This window comes from Hipposideros armiger, unplaced genomic scaffold, assembly GCF_001890085.2.
Source record: "Hipposideros armiger isolate ML-2016 unplaced genomic scaffold, ASM189008v1 scaffold_695, whole genome shotgun sequence".
Lineage (NCBI taxonomy): Eukaryota > Metazoa > Chordata > Mammalia > Chiroptera > Hipposideridae > Hipposideros > Hipposideros armiger.
This window is the reverse complement of record NW_017732045.1, coordinates 1025361-1036377: the sequence shown is the minus strand read 5'-3', so window position 1 is coordinate 1036377 and position 11017 is coordinate 1025361. Positions and strand designations below refer to the sequence as shown.

The window sequence follows — 11017 nt, the reverse complement described above, 5'->3', positions numbered from 1 at the left end:
CTGTAGTACCCGAGTTATACCATTAAATAAGCACCATAACAGAGGACTTTTAGCAGTCTGTGCAACTGGTGGGTCGTGTTTTCTACTCCAACTCAATCTTCCCACAAGTAACTTACCCTACAATAAATTCAGTTATATTCTTGAAATTGCCTGCTGTGGTTGTCAGTCTAAAGATACCTTCTCATATGGTGGCCATTATACATCTACTCCACCATTGGGCATCATTTTTAATATTTTTGTTTCCTGTTACTAAAATGTAGCCTTTATTTAGTTAGCCACAGAAGAATGGGTTAGAAATCTCACCCCCAGTGGCAAACTTTGTCTTAACATTAAAAGCCACCAAAACGTGAAGATGAAAGAAATGGAAAGTGACAAGGGTGGACCAAATACTGTGGAAGAAAAGTTAAACAACAACAAAAAAAACCGCCATAATTGCCCTTTCTTTTTCTATCCTTCCAGAAGTTTTATGTAAAACTAACTCATGGCTAGAAAACATGGTCTTTAAAAAACGACAACAGATTGCATGTGTTTGTTTTATTTAAACAAGGGCAAGATCACACTCAGATAGCTTCCGTTTTAAACCTGAGCAAGTTTTTGTGGCGATTACAACATGGGGGTGCCTCCAGGAAGCAGTGCAGAGAAGCAGTGCTAGTGATATCAGCGTGACGAACTCAGGAAGCTCTCTGCAAACCCTCGGTGACTAAGTGGTCCGCCTCAGCCCTGAGCAGCGTCCTGTGTGCAGTTTCAGCCCTTGAAACAAAACCGAAACAGATTTACTGAGATAGAATTTCAGGTGTCATACAACTCACCTATTTAAAGTGCATAATCCAACATTTTTTGTTGTTGTTGTATATTCATGAAGTTGTGCAATCACTATCTCATTGTACAACATTTTCATCACCCCAAAAATAGGACCCTTACTCATCGGCAGTCACTCCCCATTTCTCCCATCCCACCCTAGCCCTTATGCAACCACTAATCAACTTCCTGTGTTAATAGATTTGCCTCTTGTGGACATTGTATGTAAGTGGAGTGATACAGTATGTGATCCTTTGTGGCTGGCTTCTTTCACTTAAGACAGTGTTTCCAAGGTTCCTCCATGCTGTAGCGTGTAGTGATCCTTCACTTGTTTTTATTGCTACATGGTGTTCCATTGTATGCATAGACCACATTTTGTTTATCCATTCATCAATGGATAGATATCTGGGTTGTTTCCACTTTTTTATTTCTATGACTAATGCTGCTATGAACATTTGTGTACAGGTTTTCGTGTAGACTTCGCCCTCAATTGCTGGGTCTTCTGATAATTTTATGTGTAGATGTTTGATGAACTGCTAGACTGTTTTCCAAAGCAGTTCTGCACTTTTAAACAATCTTTTCACAGTGTCTGTCCCCACTGTTAGTTATTAGAGAGGCGGAACCATACTCTAGTCTTATCCTTGTCTCCCTAGCACTTGGAACAAAGGGGCTAACAGATATTTGCTGAGATTTCTGCCAGTGTAAAGCTCTCTATTCTTTGCAGTCCATCTTCCTCAGTCCACTAATGACCCTGACACTCATTGTGAGATGGAGAAACATTTCTTGGTAACACTTTTTCTGCTTTAACTACCTTCTCCCCAAACTAACTCCTCGTTACCTCTTCCTTAATCAGGCTCTTCTCTTTTACAATTTCTGCTGCCAGCCCTTTGGCTGGTCCAGAGCTCTCAGGGTTTCCTTTCATGGGCTCCCTGTCTTCATCTGCCTCATTTACATCGAAGAGGAAGAGTGCTGGGGGTGGGGTGCAGTGGGGGTGCCGGTTAGAGGATCTGTGTCCAGGCTGGCTTAAGGAAATAGGGAGCGGGGAAGGGATGGAGGGGACTCCCAAGAATTGAATCCTGTGGATTCAAGAGATATATATTCTTGATTCTGCTTGAAAAGGGCCTAGGATAAAACTCAAAGAGAGGAGTGGCTGGTTAGCTGGCTCAATATATTCGTATTGGATAAATCTTCTATTGCTTTTTCAACTAAGTCTCCATCTCCAGCAAATCTCCCCCAAGTCAGAATGATTCTCTGGGTTGTTGAACAAACTCAGAAAGATTCTGGAGGCTTTGCTAGAAAAAAATGATAAAGATTTATTCAAGCATCGTAGGGTTTGCAAACCGGAAACACAACTAAACAAAACCCAGGAATGTTCCGAGGAAGAAAGAAAAGTTAAGCGTTCTTGCAGTAAAAAGTGCGTCCTTGAGAATGAGCAGCGCTTCATTCTTAGCCCCAGCATTGGTCCAAGATGGTTACCAGTCACACGTCAGGGGTTTGGATATGTGAGTCCTTCAGGGGGTAATCAGAGAATTACCTGGAGGTCTGACATATATCCAGGCATCGACTGGAGATTTCAAAAGTTTAAGTTCCCAGGCAAGTTAAAACAAGAATAGAAGGTCCTCATGCTTCAAACTCAGGGCCATAATTAATGGGTGCTCCACATTATGAGTCCGACTGGGTAATTTCATGATGTGAGGACCCTGATCTGCTCCTAGTTCCTCAGGCCTCCTTTGTCCTCCCTCCTCCGGCCCTTTCTCCAGAGGCCCCCCGCCCCCACCCCCGCCCCTCATACTTCTCAGATGTTTGGGGGCTGGCTCCACAGTCAAGTCTGCAAAGCATTCTAGCCTTTGAGGTAAGAGCTCACGCCAGTGGTCCCTGCGCTATCCTTGTCCCCAGCTTTGATTTACCTGGCAGCATGTCGCCGCCCTGTCTGTCCTTTCTTGTCTGACCAGTCTCTTTGCTTCTCTTTGCCAGAAGCAAAACAGCTGGTAAACAGCTGTGCTTCCTCTTGGTTCTCCACTTACAAAACACTTCCTACCCAGAGCAAAGGGCTGCCCATCTTTGTTTTCCTGCCACAAATATGCCCTCTCAAATCTCACTTCTAGAAGAGCCTGGCTCATTCTGGCGCCACTCCCTGGCATTCTTTTTAGAAGGTTCCAGCTGCTCTGAAATAATTGCCTTTGGCTACGTGCCCACTTTGAACCTTTAGAATAAATCCTTTTTGAGTCTAGGCTCAAAAAAACCACTAATGGGTAAACATTTATTTAGTTACACTCCCCTTTCAGCTTTCTGGGTTACTGTACAGTCGTGATTTCAATTTTTAGGGCCTCTTTCTCTCTGCTGTGCCTTGGCGGCAGCCTTATTTTATTCTAAAACATTTGGAAATGACTTTCCCACAGTCTTGAGATGTTAGCACCTCTCAGCTTTTCCATGGCTGGGACATGATGGAGGCTACGTCTCTCCACTTTGTCCATAGGGCATCATCATGCATTAATTAAATCATGGAATTAATTAGGCAGTAGGATAGGGTGCTATGGTAGGCTGAAAAGTGGCCCCTACAAGACATCCTGGTCCTAATCCCTGGAATTTGGGAATGTGGTCCTCACAAAAGGGGTTTTTGCAGACGGGATTAAATTCAAGATCTTGAGATAGAGACATTATCCTGGATTATCAAAGAGGACACTAAATGCCCTTAGAGGTGTCCTTGTAAAACAAGCAGAGGCAGATTATATAGACAGAAGATTAGGATATGACCACAGAGGCAGAGATTGGAGTAATGTGGCCACAAGTCAAAGACTGTTTGGAGCCACAAGGATCTGGACAAGGCAAGGAACAGACTCTTTTCTAGAGCCTCTGGAGCGAGTGCAGCCTTGACAACACCTTGATTTGGGTTACACCTTGATTTGGGTTCAGTGGTACTGATTTTGGACTTCTGGACTTTAGGACTATGAGAGACTAAATCTCTATTGTTTTAAGTAGAGTTAAGTACCATAGTTTGTGGTGCTTTGTTACAGCAGCCACAGGAGACTCATACACATGGGGACATTAGCTTGTGTTCTGCGGGCAGTCTGGCCAGTGCTCTGATTCTGACTCTGTCATCACCAGCTGAGCGACCTTGATAAAATATTTTACATCTACGTGCCCTAGTTTTCTAATCTGTAACATGAAAGGTGATGAAAAGGATGCCCATTTTGAAGACAACTGAGGGTTAAATGCGGCAAGTACATAAAATGTCATCTGATTGTGAATGAAAAAATGGGGTTATGGAAAGTCAGCTCACAGAGTGATTCTAAATTCCTAACTGGGCAGGTCATGGGGGGAGTCACACTCCAGGCATAGAACTTTTTCAGTAAAAGGCTTATCTTTGCCTTAAGCAAGCCCTGTCCATTGTTTTTGTGCATCTAGGTTAACACACCTTTGAAATAAGTGTAACAGCCCTCAAGAGAGCTCATAAACTTGCTAACTATCCTGTAATCGAATCACCCCCTTGTTTTCTCCCATCTTCATGTAATTTTCCTTATGTTCCCTCTGTGGACCCTGAAAAGAAGATATCTACAAAGAAGGATTCCTGGTAGCTAACTGAACTCAAATTTAAAAGCAGAGCCTAGCAGCCTTTTCTAAACAGGGGCCTCTCATGCAAACCACACTTCAGAGAGAGAAGCCTCACACTGAACTGCCTGCCTCCACTGTGTGCCTGCCATCTGAGCCAGCCCTTATAAAGCAGCTCCTAGAACTGTATTTCAACCAATAGGACTGAGACTTTCCCCGTCCAATTGGAGCTGCGCAGCTGTATTCCTATCAGTATCTTCACCGACCAATCAGAGCAGCTCCATTCTGACCAATGAAGACAGGGCCTTTTGGACCTAACAAACTATGAGAATTTGGAGTCCTCATTTGCATGAGGACAGACCACTCAGGGACCTGAGACAGGGAGCTCTCTAAACAAATCAGCTCCCCTTTGGCTCCAGGAACATACTTTCCCTTTCCACTGAAGACTGAACACAATGTTTCCCTGGCTGGAACTGAAACTTCGAAGACATCTCATCGAAGCAGACGGTAGCAGGCTAGACGAACAGGTGGAGTAGAGGTCTAGCCAGAGAGTGGCCTCGCCCCAGGACCTCCTTACTGCCTTGCTGTTTCACAGCTATACTGCTTAATAATTGAGCTGTGACACTATTGAGCTGTTCCAAGGCCATGCTGTATCACAATTGAGCTGGTTGCACTAAATAAAGTTTCCTTCTTCACCACACCCCAAAATTGGGATTCCTATTGGCATTGAACTGACGCCAACAATCAACAGTTGATATCGCCTTATTTTCAAATTCATAAAAGAAACTGCAAACTGCCATTCTCCAGAGCATTTGAGGTCTTGCTTCTTGGCAACTGTCATCAATTTTGGCTCAAATAAACTCTTATAAAAATTATCTACAGGTTTGGACTTTTTTTTTTAAGATTTTTATTGGGGAATTGGGGGAAAGGGAACAGACAAGTTGCTGTTCTTTTGTTCTTCAGTCTAGTTGTGGAGGACGTCGCCTCACTGGCCCAAGTTGTCACCATCATTGCGCTCTTCCCAGGTGAGGCAGATCAGTCGCCAGCCTCTGGACGGCCGCTCACTGCGGCTGCTGGCCGCTCACTGCGGCTGCTGGCCGCTCACACTGGCTGCTGGCTACACATGGTAGCCCAAGGCAATCTATGCCATCGCCGGCGACTCATGGCAGCCCAGCTCCAGGTTGAGCTGCCGTTCAGCATCCTAGCTGTAGAGGGCAGCATCACTGGCCCTTAAATGTGGGATCCGAACCGGGGCCCTCTGGCGTCCCAAACCAGTTCTTAACCAACGCGCCACTCGGCCGGCCCGGTTTGGGCATTCTTATGTCGACAAAAGAAAAGGCCATGTGAAGACACAGCGAGAAGACGGTCATCTGAAAGCCAAGGAGAGCAGCATCAGGAGAGACCAACTCTGCCCACACTTTGCTCTCAGACTTCCAGCCTCCAGAGCGTGAAAAAAATAAATGTCTTGCTGGAGCCATCCAGCCTGTGGGACTTTGTGATGGCGGCCCTAGCACACTAATACACACAGGGTGGGTAAAAACAACTTGTAGTCTAGATGTATCCACACATCCTGTTACTATTTAAAAATGGTGTCAAGAATGCTTGGCAAGCTCAGATTTCCAAAGGTCTTGCACAGTCCTGGAAAGAAGGTCATGTATTCAGAGCCTACTGTATACACAGCGCTGAGTCAAGAACTGTGAAATACCAAGAAGAGTCACCCAGACCCCATCCAGAGCAGAGACAAAGCCACTTGGCTGGTCCATGGCCTCCCAGGCCTACCAGACCCTGCAGCTGTGACTGCAGACCCTGGCCAATGAGATTGGAGAAATTCCAGTGAATGAGATGATAACAACACACTAGATGTAGACAAAGAACTACCACATTGTCAGAAAGAGGAAAAAAGCAAGATCCAGGAAACTGAAAACCATGGAGAGTAATTCTGATTCGCTAGGAAAAACGAAATACTATCTAGGACTGATTACTGAATGGATGGTTTCGAACACTGTCAAAGTAACCTCACTTCTTTCTATGGATGGGGTAATTTGTACAGCTTTTCCTTCACAGTGTCTCTCAGAACACTGGTGTTTCTTAAAATGGTAACCATAAAAGGGGGAATTGATTGAGCGAGGAATTTCTGAAGCCCTTGGTTGAACAAAATCAGTTTGAAAACATGTTATTATTGCAGGACTTTTCATAGCATGTCATATGCTAGCACATGTAGTGAATTTTCCCAGAGGGAGGATATAGTACATATCATTTTTAAATATTTGATGGTAAGACCTTTTTTTTGGAAGACTATCCATAAGAACTTATGGAAACTGCTACAATTGGCCTTGGGTATCTGGATTTCAGCAGGTCATATCTTAATGATGACCATGTGGAAAAGAAGAGGAAATACAGTCTGGACAATAATCCAGTTAGAAGGTCTTGTGGCCAAGGAAACAAGCAGTTAATCGCTTCTCGTGGCATTTGGAAGATGCACCCAGGAGCATTTTCAGTTATTTAATCACCAAACTTAATAAAGGCCTGGAAGCCATTCCTTTCAAATCTGCAAATAAGACTAAGCTAAGATAAGCGATAAACATGTGAAATGAGACAGTCAACAGACTGTGACAAGCTGCAGTGATGGACTAAAACTACCACGACATCCTCACAAGGGTTTCTCGTTGAATTGAGATTCTCATGGGTGAGTGGCAAAAAGAAGGCAAGAATTAAAAATGGGCTGGACAATGTATTTGGTGTCAAACTCAGCCTGTGGTATATAATTGCGTGGGACATGTCTCCTAGAAAACCACGTGACCTGCGTCTGTTCTCCGAATCCCCGGACGCAGCCCCCAACGACCATTGGCTGAGCCCTGCCTTGCACGGCCTTGTTCTCGCCTTGTCATTGGCCCATCCCGTTTTCTAAAGAAACACCACATGCCAATCGGTGCACCTGGGTAAACGGTATAAAGGAGTTCCTCGTATGATTCTTACAACTTTTCTATCAGTTTTAAATTATTGCAAAAGAAAAAGGTTGAAACAAAAAAGGAAGAGGAACACTAGGTGTCTAGGGTCTGTGTCAGGTTATAAATGGAAAATTATATTTAGGTCCTGGTACAACCATGAAAACCTGCAGCACTTTGGGGTAAGGGTGACAGGATAAGGATGTTTTAAAAGCAAGTGGAGATATAATGGGGGACGCTGGAGGGTGGGAGGTTGCGGCACCGAACCTCCCCCAGGCTGTCTTGCTGAAGACTGAGGAGAGGGCAGCACAGCGGAGATGGGCGCACGGAGGCAGACCTCAGCTCCCCGGAAGGAAGACGTGTCCCTCCATCCCTCTGGTCTGAGTGAACACGCTGCCTCACAAGCCCATCAGTCAGGGCTGAACTAAGGGGGAGTTTGCGTTAGACGTGGTGATGTCTGAGGAGCCTTCCAACCCTCACACTCGGGAGTCTACAAAGCTATTTAAAATGCTCAGAGGAGTAGAATTACAGGCGGTGCATCTCAAGACTCACCGTCACTGATGGCCTGCTCACAGACAGGCTCACTCCATTCCCCAGTTTTGTTTCTATGGGAGCACTTGAACTTGAACACAATCAGTTATCCATGGCTCCGGATTTCAGAGGACCTCAGAGCTATAATGAGAAGTGATTTGAAACAAGTAAAGGTGAACCTATGAAAATCATTGGTAGTAGTACTAGTAGATTGAATGGTGTTCCCTCCTACCCCCAAAATTCATATCTACCCCAAACTCAGAATGTGGCCTTATTTGAAAATAGCATATTCGCAGATGTAATTAGTTAATTTAAGATGAGGTCATACTAGATTTCAGTGGATCCTAAAATGTTGACTGGTATCCTCATAAGAAGAGACACACAGACACCCAGGGAGAAAGAAAGTTATGTGATGATGGAAGCAGAGATTGGGGTGATGTGTCTCCAAACCAAGAAACACCAAGGATTGCAGGTCACCATCAGAAACTAGGAAGAGGTGAGGAAGAATCCTCCAGAACCTTTAGACAGAGCACAGCCCTGCCATCCTTTGATTTCAGACTTCTAGTCTCCAGAACCATGAGAGAATACACTTCTGTTGTTTTAAACCACTCAGCTAGTGGTAATTGATTAAGGCAGCCGTGGGAAAGTAAGGCAGCGGTGAAAGGCTCCACTTTTCCATTATGACCAGTTATAAACTCTTCTTAGTGCCTAGAATGAAGGCAGGGGAGCAGGGGAGACCCTCCCAGTTCATTGTATAAAAACCCGACACCACCCTGTCCTCAGCAGGGGACTTACCCGAAGGACTCAGGGCATGCTGTCTTGTATCCCGAACTCTCCAGTTCAAATAGTGCTCTAACCTTGAAAAACAAAAGAAAAAACCTCTGTCTCACACAACAAAGGCTCAATGTGATTTTTCTTCCTGAGTCAAGTTCATGGTCTGTCTCCTGGCCGCCACCACTCCTATCTGGACCAAGCAGGCACCAAACAATGCCTTTGTTTCCAGGCCCATTAGAATGCTTCATTAAACAGCCACCTACGAATGGGCCTAAGTTTACTGGCCTTGGCTTATGACTGAAAATATGCCCAGAAGGCTAAACATATGTGGGTAAAGTCTCTGAGCAGGAGAAATCATGCCCAAAACAGACTCAAGACGGAATTGAACAATTCTACAAAAACAGGAAATGACAACTGCGACTCCCTCCCTCTGAGGGCTACACTGCACACCTGTGGAATGGAGCAATGGGGCAGGAGTAACAGCCAATCCTTATTTAGCACCCTCTGTGTGCAGGTCCCGTTTTAAGCACATTTGCATTTTTATTTAATTCCCAAAACAACCCTATGAAGCCTATTATTTGCCTCATTTTCCATAGGTTGCAACTAAGGCACAGAGAGGTTAAGTGACTTACCCCAGACCAGTGCACGGTTCCTTGGGTGGGGGGAAATGGGCAGAAGCATCTTGTTGCTTATATGATGCAGCAAGTGATTAAAGGTTGGGCTTCTTGCTTTTATCAGCTCCTCTGACACAGGGCTCTGTCTCCAGCTCAGCTGAGCCCTTCACTCAAACATTGATGATACCATGAGAGAAGGACTGATGCCCTTAGAAAGAACAAGAGAGCAGTTACAGGACCCAGAGCCCTGGTAGGGGCCCTTGACAGGAGGGAGAGAAGAGGAGAACATGGGTCAGGTATAGGCAGGCTATCTGACTAGGCGGCTGGAAATTAAGGAAGTCTGGTGTCTCCTATTATCCTAACGAGGTATAGGTCATCAGAGCTTGGGGAGAAATGAGCAGGAATGAAGGCGTCCTCTAGGGGAGTGAGAAAGTGAGTTTACCCAGCAGAGGAGTGGGCTAGCCGGACAGTGTTGAGAGCCTATTTGAAAATCAGTGACAGAATATTTGCAAAGTCCCTGACACGGCAACAGAAAAATAGCAGGTATTTTGCAATGGCTGGCACCCCCCTTCCAGCGGCACATGCATTTCTGCCACAGCGGGGGCAGCACAGCACTGTTAGGTGGGAAAGGGCTGGAAGAAATGCTCCCCCCAGGGGGTGACATTGACAGGTTGCTATGTTTCTAGCAGTCCGGAGAAAAAAGGAACCGGTCAACGTAAAAGTTGCATCAAACAGTGACTTCTGTGCATTTGTTCCATTTGAGCAGCCAAGGCCCCCAGGCAGAGAAATTCAGACACCAAAAGGGCTGGCAAAACATAAGCAGAAATCTCCAGCCACTATCTACTCCAGAGTACAGACAGTTTGTATGGGAAAGAGCTCACGTGTGGATTGGTGGCTTCCTTCTCTTCTGGCTCTTCCTTCGGTCAGATAGAATCAATCACTAAGGTCCGTTTTACTGAAAGCCTGAGGTGTCCTGAATGGGCTGCCTGAAAGGCCCATATCCTTGACTGTGCTCACTCTCCTGGGGACTTCCCCCCCCCACCCCACCCCCAAGGTCCTGGGCACACATAGATCCAGACCCAGAGGTAGCAGAGGCCTTGTAATTGTTGGCCAATGGGAAATAAATTCACTCTCCATCAGCTGACTTGACTAGAACTAGTTAAACCACATCATTCTGGGAACAAGCAGTTGCAAAATGGCTTATGTCACTTGCATCATAAACACATAATTACACAATCTTATCAGGCTCTACTGTCAAGATAAGACGTTCAAACAGCATTATTTGTCAAAAGATTATAAGACAAAAGACACAAAAAAATCCGAACAAAACTGATCGGTTAGAGCCAATTATGTGGGCAGTTCCTCACATAATGGACAAAGTCTACCCCACCAGAAGATAAAAAGCCTGTTCTAATTCTGCTCAGACAGACTCTCCTGGAGGCAGGTCCAAGCCTCCTGCCCCTGTTTCTGAGCCTTCACCTGTTAACCTCAACTGCTCACCACAGGTCACTCTGACTGTCCAGCCCAGACAAATAAAAATGTCATCCTGTCAGGGCGCTAACAGGAAGGAGCTGGCGCACTTCAATAGAGTGACGGGGACAGTGGAATGAAGGGACTATTTATAGAGGGGGTGGCAGGGTTAAGGGAAGCCAACAAGGAAGAAAACAGTAGCATGAGGTCCAGCCCGGGCAGCTTACTAGCTCTAGACCTGGAAGGGGGTGGGAGGAGCCATTATCCCAGAGAGAGGAGGGTCCGCAACAGGGCCTATGCCTTCTGCTGGGTGGCGTGGCCAACTCAGGAGACCCT

At 45.6% G+C, this 11017-nt stretch overlaps 1 long non-coding RNA gene across 3 annotated transcripts; it reads right to left on the bottom strand.

The window, feature by feature from the left end:
- Positions 1-525: 525 nt before the first annotated feature.
- Positions 526-10242, bottom strand: LOC109373225 (uncharacterized). Of its 3 annotated transcripts, none has more exons than XR_002122178.1 (5): positions 10093-10242; positions 9230-9419; positions 8619-8680; positions 7845-7964; positions 526-750 (listed from the first exon to the last, which is right to left on the bottom strand). It is a non-coding gene; the product is annotated as an uncharacterized LOC109373225 (long non-coding RNA). The 3 variants fall into 3 exon arrangements; XR_002122180.1 differs by lacking the exon at positions 10093-10242 and adding an exon at positions 9654-10084; XR_002122179.1 differs by lacking the exon at positions 526-750 and adding an exon at positions 5583-5717.
- Between the last annotated feature and the right edge of the window lie 775 nt (positions 10243-11017).